Consider the following 21,484-nt stretch of genomic DNA (forward strand, 5'->3'; position numbering starts at 1 on the left):
GGAAGTGTCATGGGCGGATCAGGGACATTCTTAGAATTTATGCTTATTGTTATATAATAAGGGGGATCTGTGCATAATTTAGACACAAGAGTTTACTTGTTGTAAATTCTCGCATCTATAGTTAGGCAGTGATCCCAGTGCTAAGCATATTCGATAAATGGTGCCTAACTCGCAGAACTGTTTATAGAATACACTTACTCCCAGATTCTATATAGTGCCATTTAAAGCTGCGCGTGCAAATCCAGTCATATTCTGGATTTTTATGCTCAACTTAATTAGTTAACAAGTCAATCAGCGCCGACAGTTGCCACTTAACAAGCAGTTATTGACTAACTGGCATTAATTAGAATTTACGCGCTCAACTGTGTAAGCGTATTCTGCAATTTGATGCATGTAAATTCTAAGTCACATAGTTGAAAAGGGGGCATGGCCATGGGCATGGGATTGGCAGGTCATGGGCGTTTCTAAAATCTATGCATGCTGTTATTGAATACACCCGGTCTGCGCCTAATTTAGTTGTCAGGATTTACATCAAGATTTACTTGACGTAACTGCCTGTGACTAAATTTAGTCGCGTGGACAGGCGCTCGGCGTATTCTATAATCTGTGTGGAAATTTAGGCTTATTCTATAAAGTATGCCTATATTTAGACGTACTTTGTAGAATAAGACTAGGCGTATTTTTTTCGGTGTGGATTTTTCAGGTGCCGTATGTAGAATCTAGCCCTTAGTGTGGGTTTTTTTTACCCAATTTTTTGGTGCTATTTATAGAATTTGGCCCTCAATGTGTAAAGCACTTTGGTTGTACCACAGAAAGGCACTATGTAAAATACATTGCCCTTCCCATCTAGAAAGAAACTCTTGTTTTATGCACAGAAGAGAGCTTCATTCCCTATCCAGTACTGCCCCCAGAGCTGATGGAAGCACTAGGCAAAGTAGGTGGCCATCTTGACTGCCACAGTTTTGGAGCAGGGGCATAGCCAGACTTCGGCGGGAGGGGGGTCCAGAGCCCGAGGTGAGGGGGCACATTTTAGCTCCCCCCCGCCACTGCCGCCACCACTACCACCACCTTTGACCCCCCTGCTGACTACCCTCTCAACCCCCCAGCCGTCAACCCTCCCCAGCCTACCTTTGCTGGCGGGGGACCCCAACCCCCACCAGCCGAGGTCCTCTTCTTCCAGCGTAAGGCTTCGTTCTGTTTCTAGCAGGATGTCAGACTCACAGAAACAGAACGAAGCCTTGTGCTGGAGGAAGAGGACCTCGGCTGGCGGGGGTTGGGGTCCCCCACCAGCAAAGGTAGGCGACAGTGGGGGAGGGTTGGCGGCGGGGGGGGGGGGGGGGGGGTCCAAGGCCAAATCTATGGGGGCCCAGGCCCCTGTGGTCCCACATAGCTACGCCACTGTTTTGAAGAGGGAGTGACAACCACTACATTTAGTGCTTCCACCCTGTGCTGCATTCCTGATACCTCTGTTCTCGCATGCAGCCACTGTCCATCGCTCTGACATGCAGGTGAAGTGATGCTTAATTCATCACCTCTTTTATTCTGGTGCAAGGCAATCTCAAAATGGTTGACTAAAGATCCATCAAGTCCAGTATCCTGTTTCCAGCAGTGTCCAATCCATGTCATAAGTACCTGGCAGGATCCCAAAATTAGCAACAGTTCATTTGGCTTACTTTCTTTCTTGACCGTATCTAAGCAGGTGCGTTTATTATATGCTCGCAATATTATCAATTCTGTTCTTATATTCAAAATGGAAGGTGTAACATTTTAAATTGGGGTGCTTTCTTTGTTTAAAAAAAATCCATGCCTGTGTCAAAAAGGCTCAGACAAATTTCTGCAGATTGTGTTGCCATCTGTTATGGTGGGGGATCGTTAAAGTAGGAAGAATTTTTAAAACATATTACATTTGTTTTTCCTTAGAAATATAAAAACCTGAAGAAATTGAGTATCCAATTAATGTTCTTCATTCTTACTGCCAACTGGTTTATTTTTGGAAGCAGCGTTGCTGTAATTATACTGGCATGAGCAGAAGATGCACTCTATGGTTATCCTCCCCTCCTCCCCCCACACACAGAGAAATAGGATTTAATCAACACAAAGTTTACAATGTGGGTTTGTCTGTAATTATTGCAAACCGTTACAGAACTTGTGAAAAGTAATTTTGCAGAACAGAGGCACAATATTTTGTTTCATTTCATCTTAATTATATGAAGACAGTAAGGTAGAGAAGGCAGATTTAAACATAACTGCAGTCCCTCTTGGAATTATGGTATATGAAGATCCTGGCGATATGAGAAGACATTTTAAAATAATAATCATGCTATGCAGGGCTGGCTCAAGGGATAGTGATGCCCTGAGTCAACTTGTTTGGTGGTGCACCCCCTCATTGCATCACTTCTGCTGCCCCCTCACTCTTGTGGGTTTGGCATCTCTCCCCACCCCCATGGGTCTGGCACTGCTCCCTCACCTTTCTCACTGCACTACAGTCTTGTAGATATTTTGTCAGTCACTGGCAGCAGCAGCAGCAGTATAATAGGCTGCCTTTGGCCAGCCCCTGGGTCTTTCCTCTGCTGCATCTCGCCCACAGGAAATTGCATCAGAGAAGGCAAGACAGGATAGCGCGAAGACCTAAGGGCTGGCCGAAGGCGGTCTGATATGCTGCTGCCACTGGCGACCAATGTAAACTTTACAGGACTGCAGCAGAGAGAGGTGAGGAAGCAGTGCCGGACCCACAGGGAGGGAGAGGAGAGAAGAGAAGGGAAGGGGAGAGACTAGACTTTGGGGGGAGGGGGAAGGAGGAGAAAAGGCTTAACCTGTAGACCAGCTGAGGTCAGAGGCTGGGTATTTTGGTGCCCCTAATCATCATCTCCCTGGGCCAGAGCCTCACCTAGTCCAGTGGTTAAGCCGGCCCTGATGTTACGTGCTCTGTTTTAATGTGCTCAGAGATTTTTCTCAATAGTTATTGTAGCGGCGGCACATTCAACTGTCATCTGCAAATTTTAAGCCCAATGATCTGTGTTTCACAGGTCAGATTGGAGAATTATTTTGAAGGCGTATTTTAAAGACTCAAAATAGCTGCCACAACCTCCTGTGGGAGTCTGGTGAGCCATTATGACTACCAAGTCGACGAAATGACTTGGTAGTCAGGGAGGGTCTATGGGTGGAAGCCCAATTTTTTTTTTTGGGGGGGGGGGCAGTGGGGCCCACATTTGTTCGGGGGGGGGGAGGGCATGCTGGTACTGTTTTTAGCTTTGATTTGGCCTAAACCATGCAGCAAATTTCATCCGCAGATTTGGTTTCAGCCAAAATAAACAAACAAAAAAAAAAGAAAAACAGTTTTGATTGCCATCCAGTTTTTTAAATCTATAAAGGACAATGCAGTCTGCTTGCTTGTGACCTAAATGTGGTACCCCAGTGGTATATCATGGTGAGGAGGAAAGCATGGTTCCAGGTGCCAGCCAGAAGGGGGTGTTAGATAAACATCTAGCACCTATTCACAGCCACAGGGATAACTCTTTTGGGTGGTGGTATTATTTCCAAGCAGGTCTAAAGAGGGTTGAAAGAGCCACTGAGCACAGCAAAAAAGTGGCAGCAGAAAAGCAAAAGTTAGTATGGGGCGTTTGAGCCACTGCACATGCTAACAGCCTGCTGCGCCCCATCCTGCCCCTCCAAAATAGGACGTCTTTGTTGGAGGGGGTGGAACATGGCACACCTTGGGTGTGGAAAAGGGCTCAAAGGCACTACACTGTTTTCACTTGTACTACTGCTACTGTAGAACCAGGAGGATATGGCATAGCGGCAGTGAGGGGGGCACAAGCGAGTAGAGAATGATGCTGGACTGGGGGTGGGAGGTGGAGATAGAATGGAAGCAAGAGGGAGATGCTGGATGGGGGAGCTGGAAAGGGAATTGAGGGGGAAATGCTGAATTTGAGGGATAGTAAGGGAAGTCAGGAGGAGTTGCCAAACCTGGGGATGGTAAGAGGAGAAGCTGAACATGGGATTTAGGGCAGCAAAGATGAGCTGCAGGATACCAAAGTTCCTCTAAGGTGCATGATGATATTCCTTCACCACTCCCAGTGGCAGGAATGTGGGTCGAGGACTTTCACAGACCTTAGCAGGAATGTTGCTGGACAAAGAAGGGAAGGAAGAGACAGAGGGAGAAAGAGGAAATGCTGGTATGGATGAGGGAAGATTCCGTTTAAAATCACTATTCTTACTCATCAGATTTTTCATTCTGGTGTCCTATCACTTCTTTTTAGTTTCCTTATTCCCTATATCCCATCACACACTCTTCGTTCTGCATATCCATCTTTCTTGGAAGTACACTCACTTTCTGCCCGCTCCTCTTGCTTTAGTGTAGTTGCACCCATATTATGGAATTCTCTTCCTTTAGACCTCCATCCTGCATTATCACTTAAAAAATTTACGGTATTATTAAAGACACACTACTTCATTGTAGCTTATCCATTACAATCATATGTTGTTCCCATTATCTCTATAGGATGTTACCCGGTACGACATCACTTCCTTGTTTTGTCTCTTTTCACTCCCCCCTCCTTTTGTATCATAGTATGATGGTAAACTTGACTCCTTGAATTCTTGTCCTTCTAGTTTATTAACTAGATCTATGTAACTTAGGCCTTCCTTTCCTCTGTTTCCCCCCCCCCTTTTCTCAAATTCTCTCCTTTTAAAATAAAATTTTAATGTAAACTGTTTAGATATTTGTATTATTTGCAGTGTAGAGAAAGAGGGAAGATGCCGGGCATGGGAGAAATAGAGAGACAGAGAAACAGGAGATGCAGGATAGATGGACAAGAGAGAAAAAAAAGAAGTATTTGTCTAGTATTTCTGGTTCTTCCTTATCTCGTTCTACACATTACACCTTGTCACATTTTACACTGACAATTCAAGCTCTGACCTTTTTGCTTTTACTGACAACTAAAAAATGTTTATCTTGTTTTACTTCTTCAGCAATCATATCATCTGCTCTTGCTTTTACCCTCATGATTTATTTCCTTGTCTGTGTTCTTTTTTTTTTCAGATCCTTTGTACTTTTTGAGTGTTAATCATTTTGCCTTTTATTTTTTTTTTTCTGTGGCTTTGGAAGCCCATATTAGCTTCCTTTTTCTCTTGTCTTTATTAACATCTCTGACAAAGATTTGTTGCTGTATTTTCATTTTGGCTACTGTTCTTCACCCACCTTCCACCCTGCCTGTACTTTCTTGAGGTGTGTATTTATTTATTTTTGAAATTCAGGACATTATGTTTTGTGTGAGTCCTCTCCTCTTTGGATGTTATTATTAGGAAAAGAATGGAAAACAAAAACGAGGATGTTATAATGCCTTTGTATCGCTCCATGTTGTGACTTCACCTCGAATATTGTGTTCAATTCTGGTCGCCACATCTCAAAAAAGATATAGTGGAATTAGAAAAGGTGCAGAGAAGGGCGACGAAAATGATAAAGGGGAAGGGACGACTTCCCTATGAGGAAAGGCTAAAGCGGCTAGGGCTCTTCAGCTTGGAGAAAAGGCGGCTGAGGTGAGATATGATAGAGGTCTATAAAATAATGAGTGGAGTTGAACGGATAGATGTGAAGCGTCTGTTCATGCTTTCCAAAAATAGTAGGACTAGGGGACATGCGATGAAGCTACAATGTAGTAAATTTAAAACGAATCAGAGAAAAGTTTTCTTCACGCAACATGTAATTAAACTCTGGAATTCGTTGCCAGAGAATGTGGTAAAGGCGGTTAGCTTAGCGGAGTTTAAAAAAGGTTTGGACGGCTTCCTAAAGGAAAAGTCCATAGACCGTTATTAAATGGACTGGGGAAAATCCACTATTTCTGGGATAAGCAGTATAGAACAAATATAGAGGGAAATACAGCATACAACAAAAGTATATAAACAAAAAGAGCAACACTAGGCCTTCAAGATTAGGACAACAGGAGTACTTTATTAATAGGTGACCCGACGCCTGCCGCAGGGGTCAAGATTCGACTCTGTAGTGTATAAATCGTGTAGGCCAAATGCCTTAACACTTTAAAGTGTAATTGTGGAAAATGTTCGCCGCACTGCGAAAATTGGGCTCCTGTAAAAGCCTTCTCCTAATCACAAATAGCCGGTTAAAGCCTTGGAGAAAATCCACTATTTCTGGGATAAGCAGTATAAAATGTTTTGTACATTTTTGGGATCTTTCCAGGTATTTGTGACTTGGATTAGCTACTGTTGGAAACAGGATGCTGGGCTCGATGGACCTTTGGTCTTTCCCAGTATGGCAATACTTATGTACTTATCCTATCATATCATTTGATAAAAATGAATGCTTAGATAGGCACCTATCCAGACATTTGTGTTTATTTTGGGAATGGCGAGGGGTTTGTGTGGCATTATTGATGAGCTGTATATTTGTGTTTTTATTTTAGGTTGTAGTATGAACTTGACACTGCTTTAATGACTGTGTTACCTGATTTTGCAGTTGATAGGATACTGAATTGTTACCCCTTTCCTCCATTTGTCTGAGCATCACATCTTGTAGGGTGTCCACTGTCTCTCTACTTTCTCACTGATTCAGCAGATTGGATGCTCTTATTCACATTAGTCAGGCTAGTCTCTTACCAATACTACCTCTTTCATCCTCACATTTTAACATAGAAGAATAGCTATGGGTCAGAACAAATGTCTAGCAAGTCCAGTATCCTGTTTCCAATAGCAACAGATCCAGCTCACAAACGTAGTAGGATCCCATGTAACTTACCCCCAGTGGCTTTCTCCAGATTTTCCTTAGTCTTTTGACTTTTTCTCCAGGAACTTGTCCATAACTTTTTCAAACTCAGCTGTGCTAATGCTACTACCATATCCTTGGCAACGGGTTCCAAGGCATAGCTATGCACTGAGTGAAAACATGTATTTTCTTTTATTTGTGTAACCTTTATTTTGCTCGGGCAAGCACAAGGCAGGTTGCTTTATTATAATATTATAATTTGTAGGGAGGTCAGGGCCGGGACCAACTTGACTTGGGAGACTCTCAGCATTCTCCTTTCGTCCAATAAGTCAATTCAGTCCAGAATTTAAGTTCTGAACCAAAGAGGTTACTTAAACTTGGATTCTTCAGGTAAAACATGGGCTAATGCTTCCTAGCATCTATTTACAGGTGGAAGTAGAACATAAGCGTTGCCATAATGGGAAAGACCAAAGGTCCATTGAGTGGAGGAGTGGCCTAGTGGTTAGGGTGGTGGACTTTGGTCCTGAGGAACTGAGTTCAATTCCTGGCACAAGCAGCTCCTTGTGACTCTGGGCAAGTCACTTAACCCTCCATTGCCTGCTGCATTGAGCCTGCCATGAGTGGGAAAGCACAGGGTATAAAAATAAAATCCTGTTTTCAACAATGGCCAATCCAGGTCACAAGTTCCTGGCAAGATCCCAGGTCCAATACGCTGATCTTTTCTGCCCAGTGTGCAGCCAAAAAAGCAAACAGGATGCTAGGAATTATTAGGAAAGAGATGGTAAATAAGACCAAGAATACTATAATGCCTCTGTATCACTCCATGCTGTGACCTCGCATTGAGTATTATGTTCAATTCTGGTCAGCATATCACAAAAAAAGGTATAGTGGAATTAGAAAAGGTTCAAAGCAGAGCAATCATAATGATCAAAGGGATGGAACTCCTTTTGTATGAGGAAAGACTAAAGTGGTTAGGGCTCCAGCTTGGAAAAGAGACGGCTGAGGGGAGATACGATTGAGGTCTATAAAATCCTGAGTGGTGTAGAATGAGTAGAAGTGAATTGATTTTATACTCTTTCATAAAGTACAAAGTTTAGAGGACACTCAACAAAGTTACATGGAAATACTTTTAAAACTTAATAGGAGGAATTATTTTTTCACTCAACGAATAGTTAAGCTCAGCTCTAGAACTCATTGCCAGAGGATGTGATAACAGTTGTTAGCATATCTGGGTTTTAAAAAAAGGTTTGGACAAGTTCCTGGAGGAAAACTCCATAGTCTGCTATTGAGACTGACATGGGGAAACCACTGCTTGCCCTGGGATTTGTAGCATGGAATCTTGCTACTATTTAGGTTTCTGCAAGGTACTTGTGACTTGGATCGGCCACTGTTGGAAACAGAATACTGGGCTAGATGGACCATTGGTCTGACCCAGTATATGCTATTCTTATGTTCTTATGAGATTCACCTTTTCTGATATAGCAGAAAAAAACATTATTAACAAGATAGACTTGAGGAAAGCTACAACTTTACATTGGGGTTAGGCAGTATGCAGTCTACCAATATTTGTGGATTCTGCCAGGTATTTGTTCCTCTTAGTGTACTGCATTAACTGGATTTTCAATATGGATCACCACAGTAATTCTAGATGACTTGAGACATAAGACACACATTGTGTATCTGCCTGGTCTTCCACAATGCAGTATATGGTTGGAGCCACTAGGCCAGGGGTGGGCAACCTCGGTCCTTGAGGGCCACAGCCCTTTGGGTTTTCAGGATTTCCCCAATGAATATGCATGAGATTTATTTAGAAATGTTAAGTAGTAGTAGTAGTAGTACAATGGAGGCAGTGGATGAAAATAGATCTCATGCATATTCATTGTATAAATCTCTCTGCCAGTTAATTCATTTTTAGAAAATACCTTTATTATTTATTTGCTTACAAAACCTAATACCTTAACATATCATTCCTTCATACACACTCATGCACACTCACTTACAAATGTACTCTCATACACATTTCACAATAAAATTGTGAAATGTGTATGAGAGTACATTTGTAAGTGAGTGTGCATGAGTGTGTATGAAGGAATGATATGTTAAGGTATTAGGTTTTGTAAGCAAATAAATAATAAAGGTATTTTCTAAAAATTAATTAACTGGCAGAGAGATTTATACAGGTAGTATTGTTGGTTCAGTTAGCAAGTAGGGTATAGCCCAGTATTATAAGGATGCATAATCATTGGGGAAATCCTGAAAACTGGGTTGCAGACCTTGAGGAGCGAGAAGGAGTACCTTAATGGTTAGTGCAGTGGGTTGCAGACCTGGGGAACTGGACTCGAATCCCACTGCTGCCTGATAGTTGGCAGTGGGTTGAGATCCTGGGGAACCAGGTTCAATTTCCTCTACAGCTCCATGTGACCATGAGCAAGTCACTTAGTCCTCCATTGCCCCAGGTACAATATATAACTTAGACTGTGAGCCCATTATGGACAGTGCAAAGCACTTGTAATAGAAATTGTAAACCACATAGTCACCTCAGGGATCACTTGTGGTATATCAAGTGCTGAAATAAAAATAATAATATCTCTGCAATAGGCTAGCTTGCAGGACTCAGATTTGGACTGACTTTCTAAGAAAGGAACAGTTCTAGCTATTTAGCAAGACTTTCAGTCTATAAATCCACAGATTGCAAAATGTGGGGTGAATGATATCTGCTTGAGTCAGTTTACAAGCTACATAAATATGTAAAATATTTTTAGGATCTTCGTATGCTATAAACTACTTCTGATAAGCACTGGAATCTAAGATATGAATTCAATGAATGTATCATTAGCTGTCAGGTGAAATACCATACCAGTGCTAAACTTTGCTGTTTAGGTTACTGCAAACTCTTACCGCATTTTATCTGAAGAGCTAATGTTTCCAAGGTAATAGGATGAATGTTTACCAGGCTGCAAATTTATTTCATGGTTATTCCCTTAAGTCATTGTGGCTCATATCAGCATACCAATGGCTAAAATTGGACTGGTACCAAGGTTATTGTTCTTAGGGGTTCATTTTCAAAGCAGTTCCATAGGTTACTATGAGGCTCATTTTCAAAAGAAAAAAAACATTCAAAAAGTGGCATAAATCTGCATTTGGATGGTTTTCTCACAAAACCAATTTTTAGACTTTTTCTATGAAGTCTGTCAGAAGTGCATTCAAATCATAAGGGGTTATGTCAGTGGTATGTTATGGGTGGGATCTGGGTATTCCTAACACTTGGATGTTTCTTTGCCATAGTGGAACAAAACAAAAACATCCAGGGCTATAAGTTGAATGTTTTGGTCTAGACCTGTTTTTATAACGAACAAGCCACAAAAAGTGCCCTAAATGACCAGATGACCTCTGGAGGGAATTAGGGATGACCTTCCCTTACTCCCCCAGTGGCCACTAACCCCCTACCCCCCCCCCCCCAAAAATAAATGTGATTAAAAGCATAACTTACCTGCCTCTATGACAGCCACAGAGGTTATACTCAGGTCCATTACAGCAGCATGCAGGTCTCTGGAGTAGTCTAGTGGTGGGTACAGTGCATGACAGACAGGTGGACCCAGGCAATACCTCCTCCTACCTGTTATACTTGTGGTGGAAACTGTGAGCTCTCCAAAACTCACCAGAAACCCACTATACCCACATATAGGTTCCTCCTTTCACCTATAAGGTCTATTGTAGTGGTGTAGAGTTGGGGGTAGTGGGGGTTTTTTTTGGGGGGGCTCAGCAAACAAGATAAGGGAGCAATGATGAGATGTATACCTGGAAGCATTTATCTGAAGTCAACAGCAGTGCCCCCAAGGGTGCCCCATTGCTCTGCTAGGATGTCTGTGCGGCCAGTCTATTAAGAATGCCAGCTCCTCCTACATCCCAATGGCTTGATTTTGTGCGTTTTTCACTTGGATGTTTTTTTTTGTAATGGACCGAAAAGATAAATGCACAGAGCACAAAAACGTCTAGCAGAAAGCCATTATTGAAAAAAAAAAAAAAAGACTTTTTCTGTTTTGAAAATGGCTGTATTCCCCACTTAAATTTTAGACATCATATCAAAAATGCCCCTCCATGTAACTTTGTAAATCTAAGTGCTTTGAAAATACACCTCCACTTGATCTATAAATTTGGTAAAGTAATGGACAGGTAGTGGACATAATGGTAACAAAGAAAATTGGTTGAAAATGAACTTTCTTCAATTCTGTCATCTCCATCTTAACTATATATTTCTCTATTCCGGAATTGGTGATCACCATTACGGAATAATGTAAGCCACATTGAGCCTGCAAATAGGTGGGAAAATGTGGGATACAAATGCTACAAATAAATAAATAAATAAATGTTTGAAATCATCAAGACTTCAACATGAGCTCATGTAATATTCAGGCACCTGAAATTTTATGGAAGATGTGCAAACGCTGTCACAAGCTAAGATTAAAATCTTGATGGTTGGCATTATTGCTCAGAAGATTTAACTTTGTATTAGTTCAGTCAATTTTCTGCATACATGTGATTGATTGGCTAAAAAATAGGGAAGCCAGGATTCCAATTTGGCCTTCACCTTTTTTCACTTATGCCTATGTTTACTAAGGTGCGCTATGGGCGCGTTAGCATTTTTTAACACGCATAAATTGTTTACCCGCATTAAACGCTAACACACCCATAGAAATGTATAGACGCATTAGCGTTAATTTAAGGGTGTGTTAGGAACACTAACACACCTTAGTAAACATACCCCTTAGATTGTGCGCTCCTTGGGGTAGGGACTTAACTGTAACGGGGCACTAATAACGTTTACAACTGTTTGGAACAATGGGCTCTTGATATCCAAAATATTGTTAATTATCTCTGGAAGATAAAGGACTACCCATCAACTAACACACACACAGAAAAAAAAAATACCAAGAACACAACATCCTCCATACTTCACAGAAACAAATGTTCATCACAAGAATATTAATAGGGCTATCAGCCATAACGCTCTTAACTTCCATAGCTGCCTCGACTCAAAGTGAGAACAACAACATACCAATGCTTAACAACCTGTGATGCCCAACAAGAAGAGTCATCCTCTTCTCAGGTAGAGCCCAAACAGCCGAACGAGATACCCCAGAAAAGGAAATCATCCATACGGAGCTCAAACATGACACAAGGCCAGAGTGGCCAGAGTGGAGGAGTGGCCTAGTGGCCTAGTGGTTAAGGTAGTGGACTTTGGTCCTGGGGAACTGAGGAACTGAGTTTGATTCCCGGCACAGGCAGCTCCTTGTGACTCTGGGCAAGTCACTTAATCCTCCATTGCCCCATGTAAGCCGCATTGAGCCTGCCATGAGTGGGAAAGCGCGGGGTACAAATGTAACAAAAAAAAAAAAGACCAAGAAATACAGAAAAACAAACGAACATCAACTAACGAAAATCACCAGTCGCAACAACAGAAGAAGACTATCTACCAATTCCAGTAGGATACATCAACACCAGATCAGTGGCAAATAAAACAGAAACAATAAAGGACTGGATAACAGAAGAAGACCTTGGTCTGGTTTTTCTCAACGAAACATGGATACATAACAAAGACCTGATCATTCTGGACCTTTGCCCACCAGGGTACAAAATCCTACACTGTACCAGAAAAGGAAAAAGAGATGGCGGAATCGCAAAGATCCTTTCTAACGGCAGAAGCCATAGCTGAATTAATAACGTCAGAACTAGAAATTGCCTCATTTTATAATCAAGGACTAGACTCTACACAAACAATTATGCTGCATCCTATTCTATAGACTCCCCAGGAAAATGACGCAGAAAAACTTCATGGATTTCATCTCAAACACATGTGTTGTCAACCCCAACACCTTATTAAAATAGGAGACATCAATTTACACCTCGATGACCAGAAAATAAACATCTCCAAAGAATTTGACAAATTCTTTCAAATATGGTACTTCCAGCGACCACCGGTGACCTCAACCCACGTCAAAAGCCATACCTTAGACCTCCTAGCCTACAGATTCTCACTGCATAATAACTTCATAATACAAAGCCTGAGATGAACAGAAACCCCCTGGTCTGAACACTTCAAGCTAAACATGACCCTATACTGGAAAGAACACATAGCCCTCCCAACATAAACACGGACACCATACAAATCACGAGGGAAAATTGCTGCAAACAAATTCTGGATGACCATTTATGAAGACCAGTGGTCACCAATGTCTAACAGAATTCCTATCAAAATGGAACAAAAGAAGCTCCACCATATTGGACATAATAGCCCCTATGAAAACTGAAATTAGTCAAAGATGGAAACCAGCCCCATAGTTTGACAAAGAACTAAAAGTAGCTAAAACCCTCTGTAGAAAAGTAGAACGAGCATGGGTGAAAAACAAACATGAAACAAACAAAACAACATGGAGAGAAGTTTGTAACAAATACCTTTAACGATGAAAATAATGGAGGGCATAGTGGCCAACCAACTAATGAACTACATCAATGAATTCTCCATACTACACGAATCCCAGTCAGGCTTCAGACCTCATCACAGTATCGAAACAGTATTGATCTCTCTCATCTCTCCCTACACTCCTCCCCAGGAACTCTGTTCACTGGGTAAATCTCTCTTATCTGCACCCTTCTCCTCCATCTCTAACTCCAGACTCCGTTCCTTTTATCTTGCTGCACCATATGCCTGGAATAGACTTCCTGAACCGGTACGTCAAGCTCCATCTCTGGCCGTCTTCAAATCTAGGCTAAAAGCCCACGTTTTTTATGCTGCTTTTAACTCCTAACCCTTACTCACTTGTTATGTACCCTTCTTTTATCATCCACACCTTAGTAATTCCCTTATCTCTTATTTGTCCTGTCTGTCCTAATTAGATTGTAAGCTCTGTCGAGCAGGGACTGTCTCTTCATGTTCAAGTGTACAGCGCTGCATATGTCTAGTAGCGCTATAGAAATGATAAGTAGTAGTAGTAGTGATCACATTACTGGCTAACCTCAAAAAGGAAATCTCACAAGGAAAAAACATCCTTCTCCTACAATTCGACATGTCAAGCATGGTCAACCATCAAATTCTCAATAGCATACTCGATAAAATCGGCATTGGAGGGAAGGCTCCTAGGCTTCCTGACTACACGATCCTACCAAGTAAAGTCATCTTCTTCTCTCTCTACTTCATGGACACAGAGTGCGGGGTTCCCTAAGACTCACTGTTCTCACCACTGCTATTCAATCTGATGACCCCACTTGCCCAAACACTATCCAAATGAGGCTTCAACACCCTAATATACGCCAATGATGTGTCAATCTACATCCCTTTCAAAAAGAATCTGCATGAAATCACCTCCAGGATAACATATGGAATAAACATCATGGAATCATGGGCATCAGCATTCAAATTCAAGCTGAACAAGGAGAAAACACACTGCCAAATACCCACATCACCTCACAATACCGAACGCTTCGCAAACATCAACATTATTATTATTAGTAGTAGTAGTACCATTTGTATAGCGCTACCAGACACACGCAGCGCTGAACACCTGACACAGAGCGACAGTCCCTGCTCAATAGAACTTACAATCTAAAATACATACAGACAAGACAATAAGGGCGAGGGAAGTACTGGGTGAGAAGGAACAAGGGGGAGGCAAATGCACATTCCTCCAAATATCTGACAACTTAAAAATCCTACGATTCACCATCAACTGCAACTTAACCTTCGATAAACAAATCTCAGTTACCATGAAGAAAATGTTACAAACCGTGTGGAAACTTAAACGCATAAAAAACTATTTTCCGAGAGAAGTATTCTGCACACTAGTCCAATCCATGGTCCTCACTCATGCAGACTACTGCAACAGAATCTATGCAGGTTGCAAACAACAACTACTAAAAAATCTACAAACAGCACAAAATACAGCTGCTAGACTAATATATGGAGCAAACTGATTCAAAAGTGCAAAACCAGTCCTCCAAAAACTACACTGGCTACCCATCAAAGAATGTATATTCAAAATCTGCTCTCTGGCATATAGAATAGTGGTTGGCATCACACCAGGATAAATGACACACCTCATAGATCTACCCATATGCAATGCAATCGAGGGCACGAGAACATAACTCACCCTACACTTTCCAAGATGCCAAGGACTAAAACACAAATCCACATACTCAACCAGCTTCACATACATTTGCTCCAAGATATGGAACAAAATTCCCAAAGTCCTAAAATATAAGACTGACTATATAACCTTCCGAAAACACTTGAAAGCCTACTTCTTCACTGAAGCTTTCCTCGATGATCCTATAAAGTCCAACTGAACAAGTACCCATATCTAGAACCCCGACCACTAACAGTAACTGAACAAGACACAGGTCAACTCCTAACGTCAATGTAAAATGATTTAACTGTTGTAAATTTTAAGCCACATTGAACTGACAACTAGTTTGGAAAATGTGGGGTACAAATGAGTGAGTCTGGTCACCAGAGCTTATGTGGGTCGTGGCTGATATTCAGCCTGGACCTGCATAAGAAACTGCTGAATATCGGCTAGGGTCCACATAAGGGATGCAGGTGTCCTCTACTCCCCTGATCCCCTCCTCCACTGGGGGCAAGCAGGGCCAACTGAATCCATATCGCTCTCACCCTTATAGGTCCCCCTGGGCCCACCGTGGAGAGTTTGGTGCTCTAGTGGGGTGCTAAAAGCAAAAGCAATGCCCATTTGCTTCAACCTTTGGTTGCTCCTTGTCAAAAATGGTTACTGGTAGAGGTGGTGGCAGCCATTTTGATCAAGGATCCACCATAGGCAGGAGCAAGTGGGTACTGCTCCTGCCCTTAGGACCCTACTGGAGCACCAGGACCAAGGGCCTGTGGGAGTGAGCTCAGTCAGCCATGCTTGCCCTTGGAGGGGGAGGTGAGAGGGGGATCAACATAACAGTGGAGGAGGGGGACACCAGAATGGTCAAGGCAGCAACCTGGAAGTTAACCGGGCACCAGCCAATATTCAGACTGGTGCCCGGTTAGTTTTGAGGCTAAAGTTAGGACATGGATCAAGTTAGGAAAAACATAGACAAAACAGTAGAAGGAACTAGAAGTTCTCCAGAACCTGCCAGCCAAAGACCATCTAGAGAAGCCAGTGGCCAGAGCAGCAGGACTAAAGGGGTTTTCTATGTTCCATCATCTAAAGAATGCCTTTGGAGATTTTGTGCATTGAGTATGCCCTTTTTCAAAGCTTGTTATTTCAAAAGAACTGCTCTCATTATGGCAAGCCCACAACTCACTTGTTTTCATATTCAAAATATTACTAGTACTTGACCAAATCATTGTATGCTGATGACTTCCAGAGACAGGATGATCTTACACTCATTCAAAGGAACTGACTGCCATCTTCTGGTTAAAATGAACAAAGCAGCCTATGTTTAGAAAAATCCCTGCCATATGACCGCAAAACCAAAGGAATAATCGTGATGCCAAAAAGTTAGGTTTTTTAGACCAGCTATCATTTCTTATAGGATCCTAAAGGAAATGCAGTTTTGTAACCTGAGAGATGCAGAGTTAAGGCACTAAGTAAGATCAAACTGTCCACTCAGCATAATACTAACTGCTCTAAACAGGGGTTATGTACAGAAAATATATGTTTAAAAAGGACCTCATATTAGCCCATGCTTTAAAATGTTATGTACAAATGTAAGGGAGTGCATTGTGCAAATACAATATGAAATGTGCATTAATGCCAGAAAAATGTATTGGAATGGGGTGGGCTACATGGATCATGCCCTCATAACTTTGAATAATGAGGCATGCCGATTAGCAGCACCCCAGGTCTCCTGAAATACTGTGGCCATTGGAATCACCACAGGAACTGGCCCATGCCACACAGTCAGGCTCCTGAAATAGGGATGGGGCCAGGTGAGACTGCAGCAGCATTGTCAGCAGCTGGTAAATCTCTCACTCCCCAGCAGCAGATCCAAGCGCAGAAATGTAACAACAGTGGCAAACATTTCTCTGGGCAGAACCGATCATTAAAATTCCTCCACCTCCTCCTCCCACCCAAAAAGAAGAAACAGGGGCCTTGATACATGAAAGTCCTGGTAAAAAAAAAAACGTAATTGTTTAGATCCACGGAAGAAGCTACCAATTTTGAAATAACAGGTGATGCTCAAAGGAAATTGCATGCAAATCAGCTGCACACTGTTTTACAGGCCGATGCTGATGTATTGGATTTCCTGTGTGTACTTTTCTAGGGCTTATAGTAAATCTGATCATATTATGATCACTGTTATCAAGCGGCTCCAATACCATTACCTCCTGCACCAGATCATGCGCTCCACTAAGGACTAGGTCTAGAATTTTTCCTTCCCTTGTTGGCTCCTGCACCAGTTGCTCTATAAAGCAGTCCTTGATATCGTCAAGGAATTTTACCGCCCTAGCATGCCCTGATGTTACATTTACCCAATCAATATTGGGGTAATTGAAATCACCCATTATTATTGTGTTCCCAGTTTGTTAGCCTCCCTAATTTCTGATAACATTTCTACATCCGTCTGTTCATCCTGGCCAGGTGGACGGTAGTACATTCCTATCACTATCCTTTTATTTCTTCTCCATGCTCGTTCTTGTCTTCTGCATTGTTTTTTTTAGCTCTTTCAGTTCTTGTACCATGGGATTGTGTTGTGTTTTTTTGTGAGGTTTTGGCTCACGAGTGCTATTTTCTCTAGCATGGTAGTGCATCTATTGACCCGTAATGAAAAATTAGGATAGAAAGATAATATGATTTTGAATGAACTTGTTTAACCAAGATGGTCTAGAAAATGTTATAAATAAATAATATGTTTCTCAGTTCTTAACAAATCTAAACCCCCACTTCCCTGCATCCTTGTCTTACTGACACTTTGGTTCCTGTGTATCTGGTGGCAAAAGAACTCTCTGAAAATCTAAAATCACGGGAGCAAATTTGTCTTGGGTGAAAAAATGGTGAAAAGACACACTGAGTTTGAAAATGGGCCAGACTGGACCAGGGTTTCTGGAAAAATGATACCCTGCCCCTCCCCCCCCAATTCCCCCCCCCCCCTCCCCATTTCTATGGCAGAAGCAGTTCCAGCTTCTACAGGATTGAAATGTAGACTTACTTTTTTCAAATTGTTCTCTTTCCTTCTCTATTCTCCTGGCCAGACACAACAGGCACATACGCACGCACACACATACATACACAACATTACAAGATACTGACACATATAAGGGGCTCATTTTCAAAACAGAAAAACCTCCTAAAAGTGGCACAAAGTGGCAGGTGGACTTTTTTTTTTTTTGCCAAAATGTCCATATCTCAATTCTTGAAACCCATGTTAAAGTCATTTTTCTATGCAGTTCATCTGCAATGCATCCAAATCACACAGGGCATGTTGGGGGCAGGATTTCAGTGTTCCCAGAACTTGAACGTTTTTCTGCCATAATGGAAAAAAGCAAAAACATCCAGGACTAAAAGTTAGATGTTTTGGTCTAGACCTGTTTCAATCACGACTAAATCACAAAAAAAGTGACCTTAAATAACCACTGGAGGGATAAAGGCATGACCCCCCCCCTTACTCACCCAGTGGTCACTGACATCCTCCCACCCCCCAAAGATGTAAAAGAAACAGTATATACCAACCTCTATGACAAACGCCAGATGTTATGGCCAGTCCTCGTAAAGCAGCAAGCAGGTCCCTGAAGTAGCCTAGTGATCAGTGCAGTGCACTATAGAAAAGGGGACCCAGGCCCATATCCCACTCTAACTGTTACACTTGTGGTGGAAAGTGTGAGCCCTCCAAAACTCACCAAACACCTACTATACCCACATATACAGTAGGTGACAGCTGCAGACATAAGGGCTATTGTATTGGTGTATAGTTGGGTACAGTAGGTGTTTGGTGGGTTTTAGAGGGTTCCCTATACAATATAAGGGGGGGGGGGGATAATGGTGAAATGTGTACCTCTGGGACCTTTTATGTGAAGTCTATTTTAGTGCCCTCTAGGGTGCCCCATTGCTTTGCTGGGATGTCTTCATGGCCAGTCTATGAAAAATGCTGGTCCCCCCATACATGCCAATAGCATTTTGTGCATTTTTCCTTTGGATGTTTTGCTCTCAAAAATGGTCACAAAAGAAAACACACACACACACACACACGGTATAAGGGCAAATTTTTTACCAGGCCACTGTGGTGGTGGGGAAAGGAGGGGAAGCATTTCTAGGGGGGAAGAAAGGGATGGCAGTGATACCAATTTACCCAGTTCTAGGCTGGAGACTTTGGGACAGTCCTAGTTTTAAATTTACATTCCAAAGCTTTGTTGGACTTATAGTGCCTGATTCTGCCCATTGAAATCAGTGCTGCAAGCCCCATAGTGCAACAGGATGGGGTGGTCAGAAAGCCAGGACTGTCCTAAAATCTCCAGCCTGGAACTAGGTAACTTGACATCTTTGTAACCATACCATCTTGTTTTCATGTAACAGTCTTCCACTTGATTTTCAGAGCTAGAATTTGTTCTAGTGTATATAATGTGGGGCTTATCATCTGTTTATATAATTTGTTTTACCTGACATTCAAAGAGTGATGGACACTTTAACTACTGATATTACATTTATTAGATTGACACACATAATTTGCATTTATCCAACATGTTTTTCAAAGCATCTGATTGTTGAGTGGGCTGTTGTGCTCACTGTTTTGGTTTGCAGGTAAGAGCAGTACATGGAGTTGATTGTGTCTGTGATCATGATATTATGTGCTGATGATATGTAATGAGTACAGTGGTTCCTAAATCCGGACCTGGAGGCACCCCAGCCAGTCAAGTTTTCAGTATATCCACAATGAATATTCATGATACATAGATCTGCATGCAGTGGAGGCAGCGCATGCAAATCTCGCTTGAATATTAATTGTGAGTATCCTGAAAACCTGACTGGCTGGGGCTCCTCCAGGACCAGGTTTTGGAACCACTGAATTAGTACAAACAATGAGTCTGTTTATTACCTGTAGTTTTCTCAATTACCTTTGGAGTGGAGGAGTAGCCTAGTGGTTAGTACAGTGGACTTTGATCCTGGGGAACTGGGCTCAATTCCCACTGCAGCTCCTTATGACTCTGGGCAAGTCACCTAACCCTCCATTGTCCCAGGTACAAATAAGTACCTGTATATAATGTAAACTGCTTTGAATGTAGTTGGAAAAACCACAGAAAGGCAGTATATTAATTCCCTTTCCGTTTGAGTAGAGATGAATACTAAATATGAATGACATCGGGATGATTTGAACTACACACTGATGGGGGAAAAGGTGTTTAATTGGAACATTCTATGGTAAATTCTGCTACTAAAATAAGGCTGCCAACTGGATCCAGAATTGCAGGACAGGGTTGATCAGGCCTGGGTTTACCTCATTGCATGGAGGGACTTGTAGTTCAGATTTTCCCATTGCTTTCCCTAAACAAGACTACAAGTCCCAGCATGCACTGGGGGTAAACACAGGACTGGATCAACCATGTCCTGCAAATCTGGATCCATTTGGCTGCTTTATGCTGAATGCCTCTTTTTAGATGCAGTTTATCCTCTGCTGAACTCACTTTTAGATGGCAAATTTTGAAGTGTTGAGGAAAACTGAAGATCTGCGAGTCAGTTTTCAAGGAGAAATTCCCTGTGGGTTTTCCTTTTAAAATGAAGGGCTAGTAATTATTCATGGAATTTGCAGCAGCTTTACAGGGGAACAACACAGGCAGGTAAGGCCTGAGTGCAGTGCATGTATAGACTTTGAGATGTCTGTGCAGAAGCTGGAAGATAACCAGATAGTGTCTCTATTTAACACTATCAATTTACCTTTATCCACTTAAGAAGGATTTAATAAATAGCTGCCATAATATAGGGGCCTGCTTTCTTAGCTGTGATGTGGCTGTTTAATAGGAAATTACCATGAACTAACTATGCATTAACAGCAAGTAAACACATTATTAAAGCACCTGTATTTTGAAAAATGCTGAAAAGATCTACTTTATCTCTTGGCATGTTGTTTCATTGGGGGTCTTGTTGAGTCTTTTCTTTCAGCTCATAATTTTACCTTAGGATACAAACAGAACAAGCAGAAAAACATGAAATTTCAAGTGTTTTCATTTGCTGTCAGTGTGCACTTCTTTGAAAGAGAACACCTTGCGTGGGGTAAGCACAAAGGAATCCTGTTTAGAAGGAATGGTTCTGTGGAATCTTAGCGGAGATTGGGTGGCGACACTGGTAATTGGAAACAAAACGGAAGCTGGGCAGACTTCTAAGGTCTACGCCCTGATCGTGACTGAATAGATAGGGATGGGCTGAAGTGTAAATTTTAAGGGGCTTCGATGTTAGCTTCAGAACTTAGTACAAGAACAGTACTGGGCAGACTTCTACAGTCTGTGCCCTGAGAAAGGCAAGGACAAATCAAACTTGGGTATACATATAAAGTATCACATACCATGTAAAATGAATTTATCTTGTTGGCCAGACTGGATGGACTGTACAGGTCTTTATCTGCCGTCATTTACTATGTTACTAACCTGCTTATTTTTGAAGGAGAAGGGCACCCATCTTCTGACACAAATCGGGAAATGGACGTCCTTCTCCTAAGGTCGTCCAAATCAGCATAATCAAAAGCCGATTTTGGACGTCCTGAACTGATTTCCATCGCGGGGATGATCAAAGTTCAAGGGGGCGTGTTGGCAGTGTACCGAAGGCGGGACGGGGGCGTGGT

The sequence above is a fragment of the Microcaecilia unicolor genome, chromosome 8 (assembly GCF_901765095.1).
Source record: "Microcaecilia unicolor chromosome 8, aMicUni1.1, whole genome shotgun sequence".
NCBI lineage: Eukaryota > Metazoa > Chordata > Amphibia > Gymnophiona > Siphonopidae > Microcaecilia > Microcaecilia unicolor.